The following is a 12,766-nucleotide window of genomic DNA, read 5'->3' as shown; positions in this document are numbered from 1 at the left end:
TGTAGATAAGTCCTGGGACTTGCAATGACACTCTTTTACCAATCCTTTAGGATGATCACCAACAACAACACACACTTAAGAAACATGGCAAGTGTTTGCAAATACAACTCCCCCTGCACTTCCATGTAGCATTGCAACCTGGGTCATGCTCTAACTTTGCAAGTTAAGCCATCTCCCATTTTTTTAAAAAAGATGCTGTCTTTAGCTGCCTATCATTATGCATCTTACAACCAGTGGCATTGGGACCTGTTGAAGCAATGCCTACAAAAGACATAATTTAATGTGCCAGCTGTAAGATCTGATGGATGACACCAACATGCCGCACTACATTAATGTGACATTACTGTGGCCTGCTTGGCATTTCACATCCCCAGAATATTCAGAGAAAGAAATCAAATACTGCAACCAAAGAAAAAAACACTTCAAATTACACTCCCTGAATGGCTTCATTTAGATTTTTGTAAAATAATCACTCTCGGGGACATTCAGAGTCAGATTCTGCAAAAGCAACTCTTGAGTTTACAAACTCTTGTTTGTGTATAACTAGTTAGAGTCTACCACCTGGGGAAAATATGTGATTCATTGAGGCTTGACTGAGGTCATCCTGGAGAGTAACACAACCAGGTAGAATGGGTCGCTTTCATGACCATCTTAGTTATCTACTCTCTTTCTCATGAAGTGTATTTCTGGGATCCATATATCATTTGATTTTGATTGTCCAGAGCAAAGCTAAGCTCAAACCATATTAGGGGAAAGCACTGCAATTTTGTTGTATGTAAATATATGTCCAGTGCAAAGTTAAGTCCAAACACTTTGCTAGAACTGCAGCAACTGCCTCTTCTGATGCAGCAGTTGCCGCCCTAGTTCCAATCTATTAAGGTACAAGTCAGACGGGAGCGGGTGGGATGGAATCGGCTGGCGTTTCACTTATTCCATACTCCAAATAGTGTCATAAATCTGCTTTTGCAAAAGGACAATAGCCACAGAAAAGGACCTCGGCGTAAACTGTCAACCGAAGGACTTCTTACATCTGTGCGGCACTTTCCTTAAGCCACTTTGTCCAAATTGGATGTTCTGATGTGGGACTTGGAGCCGGGAGCTTCTTAACTTGCGAGTCACAGTGCTGACAATTGATTTATATGGTCCATTTCATAGTGGTTGCCGAGTGCAGAAGAATTATATTGCCATTATTTGTAAGACCTCACGGAGCAGAACAAAGGCAGGGGGGAGGCGTCGCTGTTAGGAAAGAAGTTATTGAAGCTATCACGTTTGCCTGCAGTGTCTCCGGTTCAGAAAATGGATCAATATGTAGATAATAAAGAAGAAAATACCTGTTACATTGTGCAGTCGGTGCTTACATGTAATACTTGGCAAATATAGCAGTTGCTGCTGCAGCTAGGAGTCAAAGGTGGGCTCTTTCTACCCTTTAGGCTGGTTCCAACTGGAGCATTCAAGATACCAACAATTGCAGGATGTAGCTAAGTAGCTTTTTCAAATGTCACCACTTGTATGTCAGTATTTAGTCGCCAATAATCTCATGCCACATGAGACTATTTTACCACTTCCAATAACTGTATTGGGTCACGATATGCCATTATGGCTATCTAAAAAAAAGCCAGAGGCCCAGGCAATGGAGATATGGTGTCTAAAGTCCTCCATCCTGGCTCAGCCAGGGTTCAGCCAGCTGAGCTGAGGCCAGGTAATTCCTGGAAAATGAATGTTCTGGGGGAGTGGTGGGAAAGGGAGAGACTTACCCCTATTCCAGTCCCTATTCAGCTCAGTGACATGACACAAACTTTTTTATTTTGAAAGGCTTGTTTTCCCTCTGCCAAGCTCAGACCAGCTCAGCTGGTAGCCCCACTTCTGAATGGAATTTGGAATAGGGGTGGGTTACATTGGCATAATGTGCCCCCAGTATAAATGACACTGGCTTCCGGGATTGCTCTGTAAGTCTACATATCTGCCAAGAGATTTTGCTATCATATCAATTCTAAGCATCAATTTCAAGTGTCCGCCCCCCCATAGGAACCAGTTGGGACTGGTTTGGCTACATTTACTCATCATCTTAAGTCTTCTCTTGAATGGGAATCATCCCAAAAATACCGCCAAGGAAAATATATCAGATTTACATTTCCTGGACTGGAAACAAAGGAAAGACTAATTTACATTTGAAATAGGGGCATGTTTCCTTGGGGAAAGTACTCTCTATATCAGAATTTCCCAGGGAAGATGGTCAGATGGATTCTTCATCCCTAGAGGATGACTATTTCCAGATTGGATATATATTACTCAATAACCAAAAGGTTATAGCCTCGATTCCTATCACTTTGCTTGATTAAATGCTCAATAGAATAGGACATCGGAAAATCTCAAAGTGTATGAAAAGAAACTGTCCTGAACTTTCTTACTTTTCATATATAACCATTTATGATCTCTTAACTCCAGGGCAGCTAGACAATGTCAGTGTTGCCACCCTGTCTGCTTTGAAGATGCTCTTTCATTGGCCTTCATTGCCTAACAATCAATTGTACTTCTTTTTAGCTTTTTTGCATTTAGAATTCTGAAAAGCTTTTGTTCACCTTTTAGCATTAGTATGAAATACCTACAAAGAGCACATATATAAAGGTCAGAACTTTGGTGAAAGCAGGCAATTTAAAACAGAATCATCTTCTGCTATTCTTTCTTCTGCACTTTCTTACCCACAGGGTATCTTCTAATTATGCTTAGCCTCACAAACCCTCATGCCCTCTTCAACAAAGTTTATTTCACTAGAGCCTAGTGCACAACAAGCGCTTCCTGCATCTCCATTTTGGGTCTAAGTCTTCATTTGTAAATATAGAAAGCCCCTATACAAGCATCCCCTTATGCTACCCCAAATCAGACATTTACATTAAGTTCTAAAAGAAATGCCCCCTGGATGGGCATGCAGACAGCCCAAGAGAGGACATGTGTGAATGTGTGGCTTCTAGTGGAAACAAGCCCTAGTGGAAACTTCAATATTCATACCCAAACACAACTGAAATTTGCCCCAGCAGGTATGAAGGATTCATATAAATAGACTATGTTATATGTCTCTTTGGAAATAAAAAAGAGTTAGAAACTGAAAGTACAAAAGGGATTGACCTCAGTGTCAGAACAGTTTGGATTTATCAGGAAGTTGCGGCTGTCTAAAGAAGCAGATGTTAAGTGCCAGGGCTGCAACAAGACTGGGAAACAGGGAGAGTGGAGGGCAGATTTCCAGCCCTGCTGTTCAGGCTGCTTCCAGCTAAAGGCAGAGTTCCACACATCATCTGAAACCCAGGGAAAGGAAGCACAACGTTCATCTTGCCTCAAATGCATAGATTCTGCAGCAGCCACACTGGCAAAATGGTCCACTTCACCAGGAAAGCAGTGGCATCACATTCAGGTCTTATTTATATTTCTACAGGGCTGGAGTCCATAACATGTGACCTGCAAACATGATTCCTGATGATTCATAAAAGATATATTGGTCGATTCTCCCTGGGATACAACAGAACCCGCTGAAAATTACTTATTAACAATCTCGGTTGGAATTGTGTCCTGTTATTTTTCTAGGCGGAAAACATATGCAGTGTTTGCACAATTCCTGCTAGCAACATGGCCCATGTCTGTTAATCTATGCCCTGCAATTAATGGGGATAAGCTTGTGTCGCAAAAAGCATCTATAAAACCCTAGCACTAAAACCTTTTACATTAGCAAGTATAGCGTAATGCAGGGGTTCCTAAACTGTGTTCTGCATCATTCAGACCACAGTACGTCCGGAAGACAGGAGAGGGTACATCTATCACATTAAATAGACATATTGATTTTTATTTGTATTTGTATTGCTTCTTTTATTTTATTTTTATTGTATTTTATTAAATGACCTATGGTCTCCCTATGGGATTCATATTGTAATGCAATCAAATACAATATGTAAGAAATAAATGAAATAATAAAAAATGCAATAATGCAGCAGCTAGCACAGCACATTACAATTCCCACCACAGTCAGAAAAATAATTAGGTGGTCTGCCAACACCCACTGGCATAATGTAAGAGCGTAAGAAAAGCCTACTGGATCAGGCCAGTGGCCCATCTAGTCCAGCATCCTGTTCTCACAGTGGCCAAGCAGGCTCATCAGCCAGAGGTCTTGGTTTACTCCCTGCCTATGTGTCTGTCATTCGGCTCTGAATCTATAACTTCTGACTAATGCTGGCTCCATGATTTGAGGGCTATTGGGCAATACATCTTGAGTGGTTCTCACTACCTGCCTTCCTCTGGGCCCAATCCACACAGTTGCTCAGAAGGAGAGGTGAGCAGAGGTATCTGCTCCTTGTCACTCACTGACTAAGGAAGGGCAATGACAGCAAGGGGAGGAGCAACAGGGCCATGGGGCTTCCAGGGTTGGCAGTGGACCCCTTGTGTGGACCTTGGCTGGTGCCTGACAGTGCCAACCCAGGCAGCAGACATGCAGATGACCCCCTTTCCCCCAGGAATCGCTTCCTTGACTACTAACCTCTTCCCTCATTCCCAGATTCTGCCTTGTTTCTGCTCTCTGATCTCATTCCATCTCTGGAGATATCTCTGGAGGCTATCTTGACATTAGGAAGCATGATGAGCCAGAAGCTGTGTGAAATGTTTCTTGACCAAGCCAGACAGAGTCATTAGGCAATCTGAAGTGAGCCGGAGCGGGCAATGTCTTCTTGACTCTTACTATAGTGATCAATCATCCACCTTCTTTTGACAAATATTGAGACACAGCTCCTTACTATTCAACTTGGTTTCTGTAATTATACCAAGTGTTGACCATTCAAGGCTGGAAGGGAGGGGAGTAACTGGCCTCTTTTTCAACCTCACTTATCATCTTTTAAACCAAGCCAATCAAAATGAAATTTTAACAGCTTGGGGTCATAGTAATGAATAGGCTCGCTTTGCGTTGGCACCATCTCAGAGCTTGTGGGCTCTCCACAATTTGAACTTGACAGTGGAACCCACAGCAAGCAGGCACCACTTTAGACACAATCATTTAATAGAACAATAGAATTGTAGAGCGGGAAGGGACTCTGAGGGCCATCTGGGAGACTGTACAATTTGAAAAGCATATAAGAGCAAAACAGCTCAAACTTGGAACAACTGCTAGGTAATAACATTGTCTCCAAGGTGCAAATACTCAGCTATCCAAAGGTGTCTTATCAAAGCAAGAAGGATCTCATTCTCTCTCTCTCTCTCTCTCTCTCTCACACACACACACACACTTCCCATTTCCCCACCATATAGTCAAGGGTCAAGGTGCAATTGTAAGACTATTGAACTGTAACAGCAAGGGAGGGATTTTGTATTAGTTTCTCATTTGCAACTGAGCTCATCTTGACAGCTGACTTTTGAATTAGACGGATGAGCAAAACAATCCAATTTCAGAACATAAAAAGAATCACAGACAGGTTGGAACCACAATATAAAGAAACAAGGATTTTTTCATGAGGTCATTTAGGGTTCCATCCCATAGATTTTCAAAAGTTTAATGATTACACTAAACTGAGCATCCCAGGAGCAAGAGTGGATTATGACCAGCACGGTCCCGTTCAAAGTAATGTGTGTTTTAACTGGGCTAAGTAGAAATTAATTACATCAGCAAGCTAGATCCAAGGGAAACGACTAACCAAATGTATCATCAACGGAGTATATACAGCAGGCTTCTCCAACCCAGTGCCCTCCATATGTGCCCATCATAAGAAAATAAGAAGAGCCTGCTAGATCAGACCAATGGCCCTCCAGCCAGTTTCCTGCTCTCACAATAGCCAACCAGATGCCTATCAGAAACCTGCAAGCGGGATCTGAGCACAATAGCACTCTCCCCTCCTGTAGTTTCCCATAACTAGTATTCAGAGGCATACTGCTTCTGACTGAGGAGGCAGAGCCTTGCCATTGTAGCAAGTAGTCCCTGATAGTCTGATCCTCCGTGAATCAGTCTGATCCTCTTTTAAAGCCATCCATGTTGGTGGTCATCATCTCCTCCTTTGAGAGTGAGTTCCACAATAGAACTACGTGTTGTGCAAAGAGATGCTGTCTTTTGTCTGTCCTGATACTCAGCCAGTGTGGCCAGAGACCAGAGAAACATAAATTGTGGTCCAAAACTTAGAGAAGGTGCCTGCTTGTGGAAGGCTGATGAACACAGTGTGCTGCTCATTTAAACTCAGGATCCTCCTGAAAGATCAAGGTTCCTTCTTCATTCTAAATGTCCTGGAAACGTGTTCATTCTTAAAAATTAGTCTAAAACTGAGGAGGCATAAATGGCAAGCCCCATGTCCCTTTTCTCCTTCAGTGTTTCTGACACAAGCCAGTACTGAGATAAAGTGTGGCTGTAGCTGCCAGTGAATAAAGGGAATGAAGATTTGCTGCCAACTTAAGAAAACGTCAGTGTTTGTTTCCACTGATCCATATCCAAAAGATTGAGGGAAATGTCTCCAGCCACTAGATCAATGCAACAATAATAGCCAAATCGAACTGTGAGGTGAGCAGCCTCAAGAAAAATTGCAAAATGTCCATCATAATTGGCTCCAGATTCATCTGATTCTTCCCCTCATTATCCAACCATCTCAAGCTACAAGATCACTGTCCCCATTTGAAGCTTGGGTCTCCCAACAGCTTGCTATTTTATTTTTATTTTTAAGGGAATATCTAAAATATATTCTGTATTAGAGTCGTAAGTTTATATTTTGGCCAATATCCTTAAAAATAGCTCCAAGACGTCAAATTTTTTGGAGTTGTTTTTTTAAAAAAAAAACGTCCTCAAAACTCAACAAATTTTGTGTCTGGATGTTCACTTTTTGAAATATGGCAACCCTAAGAATCAGCAATGACAGGATCCCAAGAAAGCTTTAAAAGCTGGGGGGACAAGATTTGAGAGCAACACTCTTAGCTGAAGATTGGGATGAAATATAGGAATACCATTCAAATCAGTTCTGGACGTTTATGCGCGAATCTCCTCAAGGTCATTCACCATGGGTCCTTGCATCCCCACCTTTGGAGCAAAATAGCCCACTCTGCTGACCCCATCTGTTGGAGAGGGTGTGGAAATTTGGGGAGCTGCTCCAGCCCCATGTTCATTTTCACTGCCCTTTTTTGCACTTTTGCCAGCCCAAGAAGATGTATTTTGAGATGCAGCTACCCAAACTGTACACAGTACTCCAACTGTGGTCACACCTCTCCTCCAGCTCTACCTCTCCTTAAAATCAGAACCAGTGAAGGCAGTGAAGGTCCTGTGTGAGTGCCTGGAGGTGGTTGGAGGATGGATGGCGGCTAACAGATTGAGGTTGAATCCTGACAAGACAGAAGTACTGTTCTTGGGGGACAGGGAGCAGGCTGGTGTGGAGGACTCCCTGATCCTGAATGGGGTAGCTATGCCCCTGAAGGACCAGGTGCGCAGCCTGGGAGTCATTTTGGACTCACAGCTGTCCATGGAGGCACAGGTTAAGTATGTGTCCAGGGCAGCTGTCTACCAGCTCCACCTGGTATTGGGTTTTGGCTAGCAGCAACAATAGAAACTATCCCTCATTCTAAGTTACAGCTGCTCACTTTTTGGAAAACCTTTTCAAGCCAAGTTCGCTTTGCTTTTGGCATTTTCTTGCCTGGAGATAAAGTGGCTGAAATCCACTCCCCCACCCCACAAATATTGCATATGAAAGGAATAAAATACAACCCCCCTTTTTTGCACTTCACTGCATATAAATAGAGTAACACTTCCCCAAACCACCCCTTCCATTTACTCAGCTCCTTGCTCTTGCTGTTTCCACCCACTGCAAAGATACACACAATAGATGAAGCAGGAAAAGTGGTTAAAATAGAAACAGGCGTCATTTATTCCATATAATCAGCCAGAAGAAAACAGACAGGGGGAGGTGAACATAGGACTGGAGAGGACATAAGAATATGGTATAAGATACAGCCTCAGAATTGTAGGTCATGGGTAAGCAAACTAAGGCCCAGGGGCCTAGGGGCCAGATCCAGCCCAATTGCCTTCTCAATCCGGCCCACAGATGGTCTGGGAATCAGCGTGTTTTGACATGAGTAGAATGTGTTCTTTTATTTAAAATGCACCTCTGGGTTATTTGTGGGGCCTGCCTGGTGTTTTTACATGAGTAGAATGTGCCAGACTGCGCTCTCCTGTGTTGGAGAAGGCTCTGCAGATTATTTCCCCAGTATGGAGTGTCTCTTGGGTCCGCACATGTATCTGGAGTCTTGCGCAATATTTGGAGACTTCTGGGTGGGCCCTCAGTTACATCAGGCACGTGGGGTTGAGTGAGCATGAACCCTGGGGCAGGACTCAGACCTTAATCTCTGGTTGGCAGTTCAGTGGATGGATGCTGCCTCTAGGGTTCAAGTGTGGAGAGACCATTTCCTCTCCCAGCCTCCAGATACTAGGCTCTTTAGGTCCTTTGTGACTAACCCTTCCTAGTCCTGCTATGGTGATGCATTTTTTAGTTTCCACATAATGAAGACCTTTCTCCTGAAGTGTGACTCAGCCATTTTATGGAATATTAATTGTACAACTGTAAGAATGGTTTTGTTGTTTCTAAAGCCTATTTTTTGTGTTTTACATATTACTATACACTGCTCTAAGAGCCTCTGGCCGTGAAGCGGTTTTTAACTCCATAAAACAAATAAGCAAATAAGCAGAATCAAATCATTTTGGTGCCAGGCGTTTTGGTACCCTGCTGAAATATTATGAAGGTGGTGCTGTTTTAAGCACAGAGAATCGCCTATATATTAGAAGAGATGCTCTATTGCTCTGTAGCAGTAGCAGCATAAAAACTACAGGGACACTTTAGGATTGAAAAGCAGCAACAATAGGCAGGTGGGTTAAATCATCCCCCCAATGCTCAGATGATGTTCAGTATTCATACTCTAGCAACCCAGAAATATTTGGGGTTTCTGTTGTCAATTCAGCCTTTGTTAGCATGCTTCCTGATTCAATACACGTTCACTCAGTGTGAATTGCCATTGTGTTCAGTTGGCTTTAGGTAAGTATTCATGGGACCGCAGCCTTTGTTTATCCTCGTGTGTATATTTGCATCGTAAGTCACTGTTGAAGGGTAGGCTGTTGTCACCGAACACTTGCCAAAAACTGAGGCAGACTCTCCCCGCCTCTCCATTAGCAGCTTCGTGTGTGCAATCTACACATCCATTGTTCCCTGGTTCCCTGCTAACAAAGACTCTGGCCAGAAATCCAATGGTAACTGCCAGCTGAAGCAACAGGCAGTCACCTATGGCTGGTAATGCTGAGTTATGCGCTTAGAGCATCCCAGAGGTTAGTCAGTCTCTACAGGTCTTAAGCTTGCTGAGAGAGCAGCCTGGTCTCGTTCCCAGGCCAGCAGTTCCCCCTAGTGGCTAATCAGAACATGCATTCCTTCTTGAACCAAAATAATCACAATTGACAGGCCTTTGCTCCCAAGAAGCTAAAGTACTTTTTTAGTTTGCTAAGGGTTTCTGGGAGTTGTCACTTTTTGAGGAGAAAGCTGCAGTGCTCAGAATCCTTTGCAGGAAAGTATGTGCTTCAAACATGCTTTCAAGGTAAAGGGGAAAGGGAAAGGACCCCTGGATGGTTGAGTCCTGTCAAAGGCAACTATGGGGTTGCGACGCTCGTCTCGTTTTCAGACTGAGGGAGCCAGTGTTTGTCTACAGACAGCTTTCTGGGTCATGTGGCCAGCATGACTAAACCGCTTCTGGTGCAACGGAACACCGTGACAAAAGCCAGAGCGTACAGAAACACAGTTTATCTTCCCACCACAGCGGTACCGATTTATCTACTTGCATTGGTGTGCTTTCAAACTGCTAGATTGGCAGGAGCTGGGACAGAGCAATGGGAGCTCACCCACAAATTCGAACCACCGACCTTCCGATCAGCAAGTCCAAGAGGCTCAATGGTTTAGACCGCAGCGCCACCCGCTCCCTTTTTAAAGGTCTAGATTGTGTGTATGCAGCCTGTGCTTTTAGTCATTGGTGGTCTCCCCTAACAGGAATGCTCCCATTCAAAACTCTGACCAACTTTAGCCAGGAGTCTTGTGGTAGTGTGAAGACAAATAGGAAGAAAAGAGTGGTGATGATCCCTGATGTAGCCTATAAGACAGAACTGTTTGCTGTTGCAGCTGTAAAATTAGACTTGCCTCTTATCATCACTGAAATGAATTTGTTTGTTCATCTTTTGGAGATTGCTTAGATATGCAGTATTGTTTTGGGATGATCAGCCACTTTAAACAAACCAATAAAAGTAACGGAACCAAACTGAAATCCTGGAGAGCTGCTGGGCTAAGTGGACCAACGGTTTGACTCATTTTAGGCAGTTTCCAAAGCTGGTGCGAAATAACTAAAGAGCAGCAACCAGATGATTTAACAGAAGGGCAATATGCAATGGCAGGAAGTCTTCTGTGTGACTGTTAACTAAACACTGGTTTCTCTATAGAGCTGTGAGAGTGATCTCTGCAATTGATTCGCTTTACCCTTTGTATTGGGGAGCTTATTTTAACTGCTCTGATTCATTGTTCCCGAGATATTTTTAAAGCAGCGCACATTTGTTATATCCTGAAAAGGGGGTGTTCGGCCTTTGTGAAAGCAAAATGAGAGTCCAAGGGCTCAATAAAGCCAATGTAGCACAGCTGTGTTTAATAACGTATATTTCACCACAGGGATGACTAAACACAAGAAACGTTGTTTGTCTTCAGCCAAAAACACTCAACACGAACAGTCCAGTTTTCAGAAACTGCTTCCGCTTTCCTTGGATTTTAGTTTTATTAATTCGCCATTTGCTTTGTCAGTTTGGCTGATTTAGGAAAGGCCTGATGTCTAATATTGTTCAGTTGGGATGATTAATGTATTCAAAAAATTATTTTATTGGAAATAAAGTGAAAACTTGGGGGAAATTTCACACATTATTCTAGAAAACCAGGAGCATTCTAGTCATAAACCACATTATCATCATCATCATCATCATCATTAATTCTATACTGCCCTTCATCCAAGGATCACAGGGTGGTTTATATTATAAAAACATGAAATTGCGTATAATAATAACAAGCAAAACAATATCCCACAGGACAGTTTAAAAAGCCATAGATTGTTTACATAGGCAAAGGCCTGAGAGAAGAGGAATGTTTTAGCCTGGTGCCTAAAATATTAGCATGCCTGAGGAGCGTATTCCACAAGCTGGGAGCCACCACAGAAAAGACCCATGCTTGTGTTGCCACCCTCCAGACCTTTCATAGAGGGGGCACACAAAGAAGGCCCTCAGGTGATGACTGCAGGGTGTGGGTGGGTTCATATGGGGAGAGGTGCTCCTTGAGGTACTGCCAACTTGAGCTGTGTAAGGGTTGAAAACAGCACTTTGAATTGGGCCCAGAGGCTAATTTGCAGCCAGTGCAGTCAGGCCAGGATTTGTGTTATTATGTTCAAATCATCTTGCCCCGGTTAGCAAAGGGGCCACCGCATTCTGCACCAGCTGAAGTTTCTGGACTGTCTTTAGAAGCAGCCCAATGTATAATGTGTTGCAGTCATGTAACCTACAGGCAGCGGCATAGCTGCTCAGCTGCCCAGTGCAGTGCGTGTGTCCTGCAGCCGAGGGCGGGGCAATCCGCCCATGGGGACAGGACAAAGCAAGGCAGAGCCTGCTGCGTGGAGCCTCTCCACAGCCTCCCCCTCAGCTGTAGGAGAGACGTGTGGCTCAGGCACTTTGCAGGCCCACGTGGCGCATGCACGTGTGGCACCCAATGCCCCTGCCTCACCTAGCTACCAGTGGCATAGGAAGGGGGGGTGTGGTGGGTGCAGGAGTTATTTTTCAAAAAAAAAAAAAGTGTCGTGAGCCCAATTTTTATTTATTTATTTTAAAAACACATATTTTTGCCATTTTGTCACCCGCCTCAGAGATGACACCCGGGGCGAACCACACCCACCACACACCCCTTCCTACGCCACTGCCTAGAGGCTACCAGAACCAAGACCACAAAAGTGAGGCTATCCCTGTCCAGAAGGGGGTAGAGCTGAGCCACCAGCCCAAGCTGTTCGTTCCATGTGAAGTGGGCCACAATATAGTGTAACAGATTTTCTGCCAAACAAAACACTCGGGGGGGGGGTGGATATGAGCAATCTGTTTGTGCTATAAACCTTTACTCCGGAAATATCACAAGATACTTGCAGAAGTATAGTAAGCTCAAGACCTAGTCTACCTACCTGGTTTACCTACCCAATGGCAAATAGACTGTGTAGCATTGTATTCCACCAACCAAATCCATTCTAAAGAAATTCTATAACCGGACTCAAACCGCAAGGATGAGTTCCTGATGATAGAATCCTAGTTCTATATAGGCAACTTGCAACATTCATGCATTTAGCTTGCGCGTTTAATGTGCTTGGCAAAAAACAACAACATTTTTTTAAAGGCAGCAAAAAGGGGATGAGTGTCTGGGGGAGGGAAACTTTGGAAATCCCACCTGCCATTGCACCCAATATGCTTTGACTATATGCAGTTTTGGTTTTATGTGCTATCCCCAGAATGTAGTTGTTGTTTAGCCGTTTAGTCGTGTCCGACTCTTCGTGACCCCATGGACCAGAGCACGCCAGGCACTTCTGTCTTCTACTGCCTCCCGCATAATGTAACCACCGCATAAATTCAGTGTTGCCTGAATTACCATAAAACAAAAACAACTATTGGCATCTTTGAGTGCAGCATGGATTGTTACTGCAGCACCAGTTATTGGTTGGCACCTGTGATGTA

Source organism: Podarcis tiliguerta (assembly GCF_965153285.1).
Source record: "Podarcis tiliguerta genome assembly, chromosome: 4".
NCBI classification, from domain to species: Eukaryota; Metazoa; Chordata; class Lepidosauria; order Squamata; family Lacertidae; genus Podarcis; species Podarcis tiliguerta.
Note: the sequence above shows the minus strand (reverse complement) of the source record.